The following is a 15,274-nucleotide window of genomic DNA, read 5'->3' as shown; positions in this document are numbered from 1 at the left end:
TGCCACCAGCAATCCTGCCTCCACTTTTCTGTTAGAAAAGCCCTGCATGGCCAACCACACTGGAATTAATTCTTCTTTTAAATGAATCATGCTAAAAAATTCACGACGCAGGAGTGGAAGGGTTATTTTTCGGAAGAAGCCTTGCCTGCAGGAGGCACAGATCCTGGCAAAGTAAACCTTGACCCTCCCCGCTTCCTGCAGCAGGCAGAACCCATGAATAAGGAAAAACTGTCCTCCTCCTGAAAAGCCCCCTCGGCTCCCACCCCGCGTGGGGCTGGCGGTGCCCCTGCCACGGCTGGGAGAGGCTCTGCTGGGGCTGCAGCCCACTGCTCGGCGGGGAGAGTGGCCGTGCTTCCACGTGGATGTGATCCCGATGGGACGGGCCAGGTCAGCAAAACTCATCTTGGTTGTGTGTTGGGTTTTTTTCATTGCCCATCAGAGCATAAGTGGGCCTGAGAGGAAGATTCACCCGCCCGCCAGCCCCCGCTGCCCCCTCCACCCGCATCCCTCGCTGCCCTCGGTCCCTGCCCGTCCCCGCGCCCGGCTGCTTTCCCTCAATGAAACTGCTCCTGGTGACCCGCCGCTTTGTGGGCAGCGACCTCCCTTCCACCAGGACCGGCCGTTCTGCACCGGGACCGGCCGTTCTGCACCAGGACCACCCCCCGGGGCAGCCGGTGAGCCTGCGGTACCCGGCACAGGGGGATGCTGGTATCAGCCACGCACCCAGCATCGCATCTGCGGGCTCTCCGTCACCCTACAGCCGCAGCCCGCTCCTCACCTGCACAAAGCCGGCTTCTCTTACGCTTTTCTCTCCCAGCGCCGCAGGGCTGCGCGCACGCACGCGGTCACGGAAAGGCCCCGGAGTTTTATTTCAACCAGAAAACACCAATTTGCAATGCAACGCGAACGCAGAAGGCTGAATAAACCCAAACCTGGGTCCGCGCTCCCTGCCCGCCGCTGGCGTTTCCCGGCCGACGTGGCAGGCAGCGTGGGCGAGCCGCCCCAGCCGGGGGCTCGCGTGGGACCCCAGCCCCGTCCCCGTAGTCCCCCGGCACCGCGCTTGCCCTGCATCAGCCCCCGGCTGGGCAGCGAGCCCCGGCAGGGCTGCGCGGCAGGCCCAGAAGTGAGCGATATACGTACCAGCCGGAGTGCCTAATTGCTCCGGTTTAATGGTTTTTTAACTTAAGCATCCCCCCAGACGGAGGGAGTGAAGGGAAGCGCCACTTGACAGCGCTTCTGAGATGCTCCAGCAGCGAAGCGCGGAGCAGCGCCACGCCGGCGGGCACTGGGAGGGATGGACGGGTGGGCGTTCTGCTGTGAATCTATAGGTGACTCACAACGGCAATGCACGCGTGGAAGGCCGTCCGGTTCCTTCCTTTATGTAATGCTCAGCATTTTCTCTGCACCTTGGTATCCAGAACAGCTATTTGCTACCTAATGCACCTTGCCACAGCGAGCAGTGGCGCAGCGGGGAGTTAGCAGAGGAATTCCAACAGCATTATCTTGGTGACCGTGTTGCTGCATTTCTTTGCTGCTTTGCAAAAATCGGGGCAGCTAAAAGGCAGACTTGCTAAGTGTTGGCTGGCTTTTCTGGGGTTGTAGCCCTTCTACAACACGTCGCCAAGGGAAAATGTGAACCGTTAGATATAAATACAACTTTTTCCTAATGTGCCCTAGCAAAGAACACGGGCTCCTAATCAATTTTTCTTCTGAGTTGAGTCTTAAAATGATTTCTCCAATCAAGTATGTTATCTTTCAGGGAAAAAAAAAACCAAAACCACCTCCAGAAATCCTGTTGCCTAAGGGGTGAAGAGAAACATGTAGTGGTTTGTTTTCATAGGAAAATCAGTCTTTGTTCAGAGAATGAATCAAACATGCAGGGACTTTGACTTGGATGAGTTAACCGGGCGTTTAGCAATACGGTTTTATAACATGTGCGTGATTTCTAATGAACTGCGTGACAAGAAGTGGCCAAAGCTGTGACTGGCAACAGCAGGGCTGTGTTTGGTTAGGAAGGTCTGCTTCAGTATCTGGCATGGTCCAGCCCACAACCAGAAACTCGCTCACTTATTGCAAGAGCTTACATACGACCTGAAAATATGTACGTTTGTGCAGTAAATAACATCATCTGCTTGGAAAAAAAGTCTGCATTTACCTCGGGAGATATTCCCATCGGTATTTAAGGGGGAAGTGTTGTACGGATACGTATGAATTGGGTCACACCGCACCCAACTCTGAGACTCGTACAAAGGGTTTTTGTTTGGTGGGCTGATTTCTGAAGCCCCTGTTCGGCCGGTGCCTACGTGCTGCTACTTACCGCCGCAGCGGGTCCTACCTGCTGTGTTTATGGTCCAGCTGGGGGGGGGTCTGGCGCGGCCCGGTGCCGGTGGGCAGAGCGACAGGCGCTGGGACGGCTCTGGGTGCGTTTCTCGGTCTGGGCTCAAGCTGCTGCAGAGTTAGTCACCTTCTTTCTTGGCTGGTTTTCTTTGCTTTGAAAAGCACCTTGCACGCAAGGCTCTTGCCACGTTTGCGGTCCCTTCTGTGCTCATCCAGACCCTGGAGATCCGTCTTCTCCCTTACTGAGGGCGGTTCCTCACGGGCCCCCAGGGATGCTGCCCCTCTTCCTCCCTGCCCTGGCCGCCCTATGGAGAGCCCACGCATCGCACTCTCAGCTGGGTTGGTACCTCCAGGGATACCAGAAAGGCTGAAAAATTAGCTTTTTCTTGGCAGTAACGCTGCAGGGAGGAAGGGAGGTGAGATGGACTCCCAACTGGAAAATGCCTTTTCTGCCCTCCTCTGTTGAAAACCATCCTACTGTGAATGTAATACTTTTTTCCACAGCTCTAGGAAATACAATAATAGGTTGCACATTCAAACCAGCTGCTCGTTTATTTTTTCAACTGCCTCTGAAAAATGCTTGTAATTAGGAAAAATGTATAACAAGAAGTACAAACAAATCAAAGTCTGTCATTAGCCAGGAAGAGTTGGCTCTCTGCCCTAGCTATGGTTTTATTAAATTAGAATAATGAAGCAGAAGCTATACAAAGAAAAACAAGTGCTTTGGAAAGGTCTGAAAATATACAGCCATTAGTTTAGAAAACACGTTTTCAAATTTAAACGTGAAGCTGTAAACACGTTAGCTTGTGCTGTTCTAATACCTCCTTCTGTAAGGCTGCATAAGCCTTAAAGAAATACCCTTTAAAAGGGAAATAGGAGGAAATCTTCTGTAATGCTTTAAATTTCAACTGTGGAACTGGCAGAACCAGTCCCAGAGCAGATCCCCAGGGACTGGGAGGTGGCTCCGGGGTGTCCCCGTCAGCAGCGGTGCCAGCAGAGCTTTGGCAGTGGCCAGCTGGTTTGAAGGGCAGTGGCGAGGCTGTGCCAGGTGGGACTCGAGGATGGTGGTGGCGTTATGGATTCGCCTCGTCTCCTTTGGGAGATGTAATCCCCCCCCACAGAAATGCTCTGTCTTGCACGAGGGGTGTCGCGGAGCGATGTGCACTGGAGCAGCTGGGACACGGGATGAGGAGAGGAAGGACAGCCTGGGGCGAGGGGACAGTCCCCAGGGCATCCGCACCATGTCACACTGTCGTGGTGTAACCCCCGCCAGCAGCTACACGCCACGCAGCCGCTCACTCACTCCCCCCCCACAGTGGGATGGGGGAGACAATTGTGGGAAAAAAGTAAAACTCATGGGTTGAGATAAAGACAGTTTAACAGGACAGAAAGGAAGAAAATAATAATGATAATATTTTTGTCATTTTATTATTATTAATAAAAGGATGGGAATATACAAAACAAGTGATGCACAATGCAATTGCTCACCGCTCGCTGACCGATGCCCAGTTAGCTCCCAAGCAGCGATCCCCTCGGCCCATTCCCCCCAGTTTATATACTGGGCATGACGTCACACGGTATGGAATACCCCGTTGGCCAGTTTGGGTCAGCTGCTCTGGCTGTGTCCCCTCCCAACTTCTCGTGCCCCTCCAGCCTTCTTGCTGGCTGGGCATCAGAGGCTGAAAAATCCTTGACTTGGTGCAAACACTACTTAGCTACAACGGAAACCATCAGTGTGTTATCAACACTCTTCTCATCCTAAAGCCAAAACACAACACTATACCAGCTACCAGAAAGAAAATTAGCTCTATCCCAGACAAAACCAGGACACACACTTATGGTCAGAGCTTCAGGACAGAAACACAGCTCCATAGGTTTGATTTCTGCAGGAAAGTTGTTTTCCTGGCTCTGGTGCAGACGAGGCTCGGAAGCGGTAGCCTGCAGATCTTCCCGTTCATTGCCTTCCTCCATGCTTGCTTCACACAACGTCTGGACGCACACAGAAGTGTTGAAGACCTCTGTGGCCCGAGGGACAAAACGTGGGCAGGCCGCTGCCAAAGGACCTGCTTTCTTGCAAGCACTAGAATAAGCCAGTTTCGATGCATTTCACTGTTTCAAAGTTCCTTTTTTCCCATCCATTTCTTTTAATAACTGCCATATGGTAGTTTGTTGTTTTCAAAACCAAAACAAAAATGACCTTGCCGATATGAGCAGAAAAATACTTTCAAAAGTCTTCACCTGTGTGTTTCCCAACGTGTAGCTGGGAGCTGGGAAAATAAGTCTTGCCATCAGTGCTCTTCAAACGGAGGTGCTGCGGGGCCGCGGCCGGGACAGGCTGTGGGGCAGGACGGGCAGGACTCACCGGTCCTGCTCCAGGGTCCAGGGCAAAGCTGGTGGCCCTGCGCAGACCCCACAAGTGGCACTTCCCATCATTAGATCCAGCGGACAGCCAGAGCCAGACGCGGGGCTCGCCAGCTTTCAGCGGCATTGGCACTGGGGTGGTGATCTCGTCCCTGGGCACCGAGACGGGGCAGCCGGCCCCGAGCCCGTGGGCTCGGCGGTGGGAGGAAAACCGCGGCACAGCTGCCGCGGTGGGTCTGGTTTGAGAGGTAGTTTTTAATCGTAATTATTTCTGGTTTATTTAAGCCATGATTTCTGAAGCTGCAGCCCATGGAACACAAACAGGTGTTATTTGGTCAGAGTGGGTTTGCAACGCGGTGGCGACGTCACCTCGCGCCTGCGCGCGGATATTTACCTGCAGGTTGCAACCCTGCTCCCTCGCGTCGAGAGTAAGGACCGTTTGAGAGTCAGTAACTTGGCTGGCAGCTTCCTCCAGCTGGTAACTTTAATGAGCAGGATCACTCCTGGCAGTGTTGAAGTAGAACAACAAAAATAACTTGTTCTGGAGTTTGAGCCCAAACTGAGCATACAAATCCATACTCTGGGCCCCACCATCTGCATGTATTGGGTAAAACATTTCCAGTTGTTTGCGGACTACAGGTAACACCGGTCACATACTCTTTGGTCCGTCGTCCCTGGGAAAATCTCTCTCTAAGAACAGGAGCAGGTTTTGATTACAAACTTTTCAACTCTTTGTCCACAACTTTCTGTAAACAAGTCGCCAGCACAGAGCCGAGGGCTTTGCTGCCCACCGCAGCTGGGCGAGACCCTCCGGGCTCTGCCACGCTCCCTGCAAAATCTGCTCGGCCCTTTCCCCCGTCCGCCTTTCCCAGCACCCGCCGCCGCTCCTGGCTCCGGTAATCGGGAAAGGTGCCCTGGCCCATGGGGTTCTCTGCCCGGAGCATGGAGCGTCGCCGGCCCTGGGCAGCCCCTTGCCCCCGGCTCCACACTGCTCCTCGCTCCCCAGCGGAGCAAAAACTGCACCTAGCAGGGATCTGCCTGCAGACAGCATGCTGGAGACAGCTCTCTGAAGGAATGTTTGTTTATTGCTTCAGCACCAGCCACAAACCCCCTAAACCGGGATAATTGAATATTCATTTTCTGTGAATTCTATTAATTCTGCGTTTCGTGTTCTGAAGAGCAAAATAATTGCCGTAATTTCATTTCAAAACCTAAAGTAAATAACCATGAGCCTGTCATTTTTCTGTGTGTTTTCACCGAAAGGAAATTCATCTGCCTGCCTGCTTTCATTATGAAATGATCAGTGGGGCCGCTAGAAGAACGGCATATTTATTTTTACATTTCTCTGCAAAAGCCTATTTAGTCTAAGTGGCACAGTTAACATTGCCAGTGATTTCTTTGTCCTGATTTTAAACAGCCTTTTAAAACCCAGCATTAATTTAAACAAGATAATATAAATTAAATTATGTGGTTTGGTGCAGTTCGGTGCTCCTCCCCTTCGCAGGCTCTGCCTTTTTTTAAGCAACGCCGAAGTAGATGTACTTTAATATTAACCACTGCTAAAAAAAGAAAATCATTTTAAAAAATCAGGTTTCATCCACTAGAGAAAAGCACAGAAAGGAGATGAAGTTAAATGTGTAGGTCTGGGACCTGGCGTGCAGGGTGCCTGCAGCAGCGGGGCAGACGGGCAGGGGCTCTGGGGAGTGCTGGTGAAAGAGCCGTGTGCTGGGGGTCAGCCCTCCCCTCGGGTGGCCGCTGGGGTAAAGCAGCCGGTTAACGCGAATCCCGGCTGGAAAAGGCACCTGCCGGAGGGTTTCCCCGCTCCTGAAGGGGTGTGCGTGGCGTGGCCCCGGGGCCGTCTCCCATTCTCCCGTGGGGCCGATAGCTCGGCGGGGGCTTGCCAGGGAAGAGCTGCCTGCGAGAGAGGTGTAAAAAGTAGTTTTTATGCTTTCTGTGTGTCTCACGGGAGATGTGAAGGAAGTCTCGTATCTGGCCTTTTCTCTCACCCCCCCTTATCTTCTCATCAGTGCTTACCAGACACACAATTTTCTCACGAAAGAGAAACTCCCGTTCTCAAAACTGGGGTCATTTGGTATCTGTGTCACTGACGTGCTAATTCCTTCGGCTGGGAACCTGCAGATGGTGTTTGCGCATCGGAACGGAGGGGTGAAGGGAGCAGCGACACCGGTTTGTACCTCTGCTCTTGCGTGCTCGGGCTGAAGGTCGGCAGCACGAAGGGCAACCCGAGGCATCCGCGGTCCCGCTGAGCCCTCCCCGCCCGCGGACCCCGCGCTCGGTGCAGGACGGCAGTGCCTGTGCCAGGGGATGCCGCACCATACTTATTTATTACTTACTATTTAACCCATCGGGTCTTCGCACGTTGTATTTCATCAAGTACTGAAGTTTAAACTGCCCCAACGTCCAGGAGCGGCAGCATCTTTCTGCCACGTTGTAATTTATCCCCTTTCTGCCGAGGAGCGCGGTAAACACCATCGCCCACCCGCTGCCCCGTTGTACCCCCCCGGGCAGGCAGACCCTCTTCATAGAGATGCCACAAAATTTGCTTTTGCCACAGCGCGCAGGAAGTTTCGCCGACAAACCCTTCAATCTGCTCGCAGGTAAGAGCTACCGCATCACTGACAAATTTGCAGCTCTAACTCACGGCTCCTGCCAGCGGGACGTGCCGGGGGGGGTCGGGCACACCGGCACCCTCCTGCCGCTCGTCTGCCCCGCCGCAGCAGCACCCACCCCGCCTGTAGGGGGGGGGCAAATGTTGGAGCCTTAAAATAACTGACCCAGATAACTCAGACGGGAAGGCAGCAACCCCAGCAAAGATGCGGCACGTCTCCTTTTTGGTGCCTGCAAACCGATGGGTTTATCCCACCTTGCTCTCTGGCTGTCTCCCAAGGTTCAGGGGCCCCTGCAGGGAAGTATTTTGGGGAGCACGCCCAGAGCTCTGGGGCTGCTTCCCGTAAGCAGCGACCTACTTCTGCCCCGTGAGATTGCGGACTGAGTTAGAGCTGAACTCTGACATCCTGGGTTTGGGTTTTTTTTTTTTTAATTTGGAGAGTTTGGGGAAGGGCTGGGGAGCCCACGCAGCTGCACGAGCTGCTGCTCCGCCGAGCAAACGCCCCGCGCCGGTGCGTGCCAGGGCATGCTGCCACCGCGAGCAGGGACACGGCTCGTCCCCTCCCGCGCCGAATTGCCCTGGTTTTGCCGGGCTGCCGGGTGAGAGTGCCAGGTTGGCCGGGACCAGGACCGGCCGTGGTGTTGGGCAGGGCAGGGAAGCAGGCATGCCCTCCCCGTGACGCACAGCCTCCCCTCCTGCCCTCGTCTCCCTCCCGTGTTTGCTAAAACAGCGGGACCCCAGTGGGTCCCGTGGCAGTCGGTCGGGCTGGTGGCAAGAAACCCTCCTGAGCCAAATCCCGCAGTGCAACAGCCCAGAGACACCAGCAAACGCTTCTGGGCTGCAAAACCGGCACAAGCTCGTGGGCCTCTCCAGCGTAAACCGATGATGTTCTTGAAGGGGAACTGAATTTGGTCAAAGAAATTCCCGGACTCTTTGCGGGGACTCGTTACTCCGGGGAGGGACAACATCGCAGCCGCAAACGCGGTGCTTTTCACCGCGGGGTCCCGTGGCTGCCGGGGAGGCGGCAGCTGCCTCTGCCGCCGGCGAGACCCGGCGCAGCGGTGTCACCAGAACCGCCGCAGCTCCCGGCTGCAACGCCTCTTCCCTGCAGCCAACTTTGGCATCAGCCCGGCGTCCCGAGGTGTGTGCCGGCTGCGAGGGAGGGGAGTCACCGCCGCCCAGCGAGCCAGTCCTTCTTGTCGGGCTACTTAGCCTGGACTAATGCGCTGGGCAGGAAAGCTGATGCCATTCCAGCCGCTGCCGAGCCGGCTGTAAGCAGCTCACGGGGCTGGCACGAGGGGCCTCTTCCCAACGAAGCCCTCTCCTGCCGGACCCGACGGCGGGACCCTCCTGCAAAGCGCTTGGGATGCTCCTGGCGCAGCAGAAGGCCACCGCCGCAGACGTGTCTGCAGGGCCAGCCCGTCACCTGGGGGGGTTTGGTGTGTGACCCCCCCCCACCCGCACCCTTGCCAAATACCGGGGCAGCCTCAGGGCAAAGGGGGTCGGGGCTGTTGGTGCTGGAGGACCCTGCGAACCGCTGCGGTTCTGGAGCAGGCTGCCGGACACCTGCTCCCCGATTTTTTTCTAGAAATGGGTCCGGTAATTAGACCCGTCGGTTTACATAGAATTAGTCCTGTTCATTTAACCACCAAATTACGACTTCAGAGATTCAATCTCATTATTTGGCCAGTAGGCTTGGCAGGATGATCCCTCTTCTCTCATTAGTTTACAAAAGTACTAAGCCTTTGCCCTGGCTGCTATTTTCTCCACTGCAGCCGGGACCGAGGGGAATTGGCAGGGTTCCTGCGGCAGCCGCCTTAGCCAAACGGATGAAGCCTCATTAGCACCTGTACCAGGGAGGTATTTATTTCCACTAAGACAGCACGGAGGGTGCCTTCATGCCGGGCACAGCGCAAACACAGCAGGAGACGAAGTCCTGCTCCCCTTTCCTCGAGAGCTCCCTTAGCGTCTATTTAAACTGTCTGCCAAAATCAGACTGAGACGCAAAACGAGCCCGTCCGTGGCTCTGCCTTCCCCTCTCGGCAGCCAGTGCTGGCACCCCAGCAAGCCCGGGGGTGCCTGCAGTCCCCGGGGACGGGGCTGGGACGAGGCAGCCCACCAGCATCTCTGGGACCGTCATGGGAACGGCTGGGAAAGGGCTGCTGGGGCGAGCCTTCGCTCCCGATCTGGTCGCGGGCGTGCTGCCTTGCACAGCACGGGTGAAACCAGTGGTACAGATGGGCTTGAAAACCGAGCTCTTCACTGGGACCTTTACGCCCAGAAGGCGGTTCGCTGGTATCCTGCCACCAGAAAACACCAGCCCCGTAAGTCTCCAGGGGTTGGTTTTAATATGCTGGAGAAAGCAGGCGCAGTCTTTACATTCCTCCCACACTTAAGCAGATCTGGGCTGAGCAGAGCCGACGCTCCGCACTGGGACACGCAAAGGAGGAAATGTTGAACCCAAGTGTTGAACCCAAATCTTGAGGCGGCGGAGCCAGCCCCGGGGCGGGCAGGGGTACAGGCAGGCTGCCTTGCTGCTGGGGCTCGCAGCGGCGAATTTACACCTTCTGGCTTTTTTAGGAAGCTGTTCCCTAGGGTTGCTGCTGCAGAGGTGTCGCTCCCTGCTCCTCCTGCCTGTCCCCATTTTTTTTTTGCTAAATTAGAACTTAATTCCTGTATAACCTGTCCATCAGTTTTCTAGCCAGCACAGGACAAAAAAAATCCTGATCTATAGTTTGCAGCAAGCTGTTAGGCACGGAGGAAGCAGTCTGGCAAGGAAAAACCCGGGTACAGGGTAATGGCTGGGCAGAGCTGTGCCTGGACGTGGCTCAGGGACGGCGGCACGTTTGTAGGATAAGCCACTACTTGGTTGTAAATCTTTGCACCGGGACTACGCAAAGCTACTACAAAGGTCGCTGGTTTAATCAGTGGACCTCTCTCTGTCTCCTACTGTCATTTCTTCATTCTGAGTGACTCAGACTGAAGGAATTTTTCCCTTTGTCCCCTTGTCCTTTCTCACGTAGAGATAAGGGAAAACCCGCCAGTGGCAACTCCCAAGCTCTCATAGAAAGGGAATGATCACCAGACACATCTCACTGGTGTCTCCTCTTCCAGACATTGGGTTTTCAGTAAATCACCCTCCCTGTGGTTGTGCAGTAGTAATAGGATAGCACGGAAAACGGCACTCCAAGTCTGAAGCAATTTGTATTTACAGCTTACAGTCACGTCTCCGTTGTTTCCTGTAAAACCGCACAGAGTCATAGGGAACCTTCCCTTTCCTTAACATTTACAACTGTGTGGTGATGCCGTTTCTTCAAGGTCAGGGGTACAGAGAGGAAAAGGTCGGCAGCTCTGTGCACGTTGGGGTGCCTAAGCCACGCCAGCGAGGCTCTGAAAGCAGGCAAAGCCCATCCCTGCCCGTTCCCCAGCGAGGGCGCGGGCAGCTGGATGAGTCCTCCTCAGAGCAGAAACGGCCTGAGCAGGCAGCGGCAGGGAGAGGGTGCGGGGCGGATTCCCGGGAAGGGTGCTGGGGTGATCCCGGGTCCCCAGCAAGGGTCCCCACGGAGCCACAGCTCCGGCGACGCTTCCCCTCTCCGCTCTCTCGAGGCGAGTGCAGAAAGAAGCTAAAGCAGGTTACGGTAAAATAACTATCAGTGCGGACGAAATAGCAGAACACAAACGACAGACATTGTGAGAACAATTGAAAAGCATTTAATAAGATGCATCTTGAAATAGAGTTATGTTTCATTAGTTGAAGAATTAGATAAATGACTCCTGGCAATAGCAGAGGTTGCACTGAAGGCTGCTCCGGGAAGTCAGGGCAGGGATCCGCACCAGCCTGAGTTACCTGGTTTGCTGTAAGAGGCAGAGCGGCAAATTCCGTGTTGGTGCAATTCCAGGAGTGAATTAGATTTAGGTCACTCGGCTGAATATCACGCTGGCTATCTCAGTACTTTACAAAAGGAATCTTTAAGGAACTGTTAAAGGAACTTCTAAGAAACAATTTTTGCAAAGTGGCAGTTGATTACCTGGGATTACAGGGGATCCATTACGTGGGATCCACCACGGCTGCAACACCAGCGCTTCCCAGCAAGCTCTGCACGATGGTGCTGGTCCTGTGCGTGAAGGACAAGCTTCTTTTAAAAAAAAAAAAAAAACCATATTAAATAGCAGTAAGTTTTGGTATTAGTCCTTATCGGAGACATCTCCACAGCGCTGGCAGTGCAGCTTTTCTACCTTCCCCCATTTATAATTGCTCTTGATTTTACTTATGTTAGAAATCAGAGTGGCAAATAGAAACCCACAGAGGACTTTTTGCCTTTCCACACACAAGTTTGCTGTGGTTTTAAGTCAGCGCTGATCTTGTCCCCCATTAAACACAAGACATTGAAATCAATCATTAATAGCTTTAAAAGGTTTGTACAACCACCACCACACTCACTCGTGTTTGAACATTAACCGAGGTATTTTTCCTTAACAGTGGGTTCTTTTAGATAAATTCTACAGATTATAAAAAGATTATCTATGCCAGTGATTTTTTTTTTCCAGTACATTTTTAGACTAGGCTCCTGAAATAAGCTCCTGAAGCTCCAATTTTAAAAGCCAAAAGTTAATCCTTTAAGAGCTGAATAAACAATCATTAAAGGGACAGAAAGCATTAGCGTGGCGCAAGCAGAGGCTGAAAGGCAGGAGGGAAAGATGTGCCCACGGCGGGCAGCAGCCACTGGCCTTGCCTGGGAAGGGTCCCACTGCCGTAACGGGGAGCGGAGGGTCCCACTGCCACAGTGGGCAGGCACGGCCCCGCGGGCACTGCCAGCCGTCAGCGGGTGCAGCGTGCCCAGGGCGAGCTGGTTGGATTTCTAGGCCAAAAAAAGCCAAATACTAAAAGAGGGGAAGAGTGTAAAATTCAGCTGAGGGGAAGGAGGGTCTATTCGGTTTGCCTGAACCCTCTCAGGGGAGCGCCCGTGGTTCGGATGGCTCCGCGCCTCGTTTCTCTCTGAGTGGGGTTTGCCTGGGAAAGAGTCGGCAGCAGCCGGGCAGCGGAGGCATCGCTCGGTACCCCCCCGGCAGGCATCTGGAAGGAATTAATGTGCAAAATGGTTGCACGTAACGGTACAAAATCAGAAAAGTGACTTCTTTTGTATAAAACAGGAGTTAAAATCAAGGACATAAGGAATGGAAGCTCAAATAAATCAGATGTAATGAGAGACCCGATGCCAGCGTGATTCACTGAAAATGGGGTTGAGCCATTTGCAGGGACAACAGCCACAGGTGACCTGTAACGCTGCAGGGACGGATGCAGTCTGTAATGGCACTGTACAGAGTTGTCCGAACATTCATCAGCTGGTCTGAAACAGGTACTCGATTCCCTGAGGGAAAATGGAAGCTGGTCTGGGTTAGCCAGGACTTCTCACCAGCACTGCGCTGCAGTCTGCTCCTTGAGTGCCTTTCTGTCTTCTGTCCGCATGCACACATCACCTGCGGTATGTGCTAACTTTGCTTTACAGTATCTCAGAATAGATTTATATTTATGGTTTTTATGGGTTTTCTACATTCAACATGCCTATCATATTTGTTTTATAATGACTCGGGTACAAACCAGGTCAGTCTATCTGCATTTGCAATTTAAATAGGGGAGGTGGGGAGGTGGGGATGGGAAGGTCCCTGCAGCAGTGGCACTTCCCACTGGGACTGAAGTGCTTCAGCTTCTGCAGATTAAACTGAAGCCGTTGCTTCAGCAACTGCACATTGAATTAGAAATGGCCTTCGTAATGATTGCCAGGGTATTTGTTTCCACTAAGAGCTAAGCTGGCATTATCTTCGTACTACATGATTAGCTTTTCATTCAGCTTTTTTATTTCAGGTACTGACGTATCTCTTTGTGTATTCCTTAGCATCATCTCCTTCCTAATTGTCAATGGGAGCTGTCGCATATTACTTTGAGTTGTCAAATGCACATGGAGGTTTTGCTGAGGGCCGCTAGATGCCTGGCTGCTCTGAGACGCGCCCAGGAAAACGTTCAACTCGCTCGGTTTCAGCCCAGTGGCAGGACAGAAACCAGCCGAGAGCATCCCGGTAATGGGAGACGACTGCGACCCACGCAGCAGCTCCCAGGGAGGAACACCTCTGGGAGGAAGGAGGCCAGAGCGGCCGGGAGAGAAAAAGAGCTGCGGGATAATGAGAAAGGGAACAATAGCTGGAGGAGGAATGAAAGGGTCTGGCCGCGGAGGCATCGGTGCAGAAGTATTGCTCAGGGTGCTCCTGCCCCCATCAGCTTCAAACCCGTCAGAAGAGAGTCCAAAAAAAAGGGACTTCTGATACTTTAGTTTGAACTCCTGTCACTGCTTTGTCATTACCATATTTTCAGATATTCCCAAAATAAAATAAAATAGAGTATTGGCATCAGCACAGATAAAAATCCAGGACTCATTATGCGGCAGCACTGAACTGAATAATTTAGCTTCCGTTTCCATGACTGGTATTTTCGAGGCCCTTCCTTCTCCAAATTAAATCCTTCTTCAGGCAGAAATGTGCGGGAGGGCAGTTTGCAAAAAGGGCGGCTGACGGGAGGAAGGGACTGGCAGGGCCGGTGCCGCAGGCAGGGCTGGTGCTGCAGGCAGGGCAGGCAGGGCTGGTGCCGCGGGCAGGCAGGGCAGGGGGGCACCACCCCCACCCAGGGCCACTTGGGTTTCATCACCGGCAGCGAGACTTGGGCAAGAATTGCACCTTACTTATTTTTGTTGTAAAACCAGCGCCAAAGGAGATCCTTAGGATCCATTAGAAAACCCATCGACCGGTCATTACCGGTAGCTTTGGACCCTCGAATTCAAGAACAACTAAAATATGGCCGGACTTTAACACGGCCCACGGTTAAACAGAGCCTGTGCCATTAGCAGGGGCCCGGTGAATGACATCGAGTTACGCTAAGAGCCTTTGAAAATGCAGTCCGAGGGTTCGGGATCCAATACGTCAGCCTTCGACGGCATAACCGCTTCTGTACAGCAAAGCGAAAGGGTACGTGGACGTTTATTTTTATCTACGTGGAAATAACAATCCAACCGAATTTGGAGGTTCTACGTTTTCCACCGAACCAATGGCGTTAGTCGCATTCAGAGCAAGGCAGTCGCTACGGCTCCGGGAGCAGCAGCCCAGCCGGGAGAGGCGGGTGAGCGTTCAGACAAGCCCAGCACAGCCGCTCGCTGCGGGGCCGCTGCTCGCCCCCGGGCACGGCCAGCACCGGCCCGAGCCCTCCGGCACAGCAAAGCCAGCAGCTCCCATCGGACACGACGGGGCTGGCGAGAGCCTCTGGCACAGGCGCCCGGGGAGGCCGTCGGGTGCCCTGCACCGCAGCGGGAGAGATGCCACTGTATGGAAAATGATGAGTCACGCGCTTCAGCTCCATCGGATAATAGCATAGGGTGAGAGTTCTGCAGGAAATATAATACCGTGCGTGGGTATATGGCATGTTCCCCCTTTTATCTAGATCAGCTCAGGTAGAACTGATCGGGAAAGAAGATGTGGGTACAGAATAAAGAAAAACGGAGGGATAAAAGCTCAGAAGGGCTTCAGGAAGTGGTTCTTGCTAACAGCAGAAAGAGGTCACCTCGACAACTTTTAAATTGTGGTTGTTGCTGCCTCCGGTCCGTAGAAAAGCAATATGCTAGGTCCTCACCTATTATTACATTACTGTTCTCTGATTTCTTAACCTTAGCTTTTAAAAAATTGTTCCAGACCAGTTTTAACATCTTCTTTCCAGTGTTTCATACACAGTAGGAAAGCTTAGCACCTGAAAACGTTGCTTGATTTTTAGCTTTCCTGTGTTTTTAGTGTTGACAAGATTTATTTTAACCAAACAGATGACCTGATCAAATACTGTACTAAAATGTCAAGAAACAATTTTTGTCTACATTTAGACATGTTTAAAGATGTTAAAAGGGAAATTTAATT

At 53.2% G+C, this 15,274-nt stretch overlaps 1 protein-coding gene across 6 annotated transcripts in view; it reads left to right on the top strand.

Moving 5' to 3' along the window:
* The window catches only part of P2RY1 (purinergic receptor P2Y1), a 43,878-nt gene that overhangs the window by 13,062 nt on the left and 15,542 nt on the right, over positions 1 to 15,274 (top strand). The window contains exons 1-2 of one of the 6 annotated variants that reach the window (XM_049802127.1): positions 12,479 to 12,810; positions 13,222 to 14,745. The exons of 4 other annotated variants lie outside the window; for them this stretch is intronic. The gene's annotated coding sequence lies outside the window, so the exon portion shown is untranslated. One more of the 6 variants, XM_049802126.1, reaches the window with a different exon arrangement.

This window comes from Accipiter gentilis, chromosome 6, assembly GCF_929443795.1.
Source record: "Accipiter gentilis chromosome 6, bAccGen1.1, whole genome shotgun sequence".
NCBI classification, from domain to species: Eukaryota; Metazoa; Chordata; class Aves; order Accipitriformes; family Accipitridae; genus Astur; species Astur gentilis.
The sequence above is the reverse complement of the archived record's forward strand: the minus strand, read 5'-3'. Positions and strand labels throughout refer to the sequence as shown.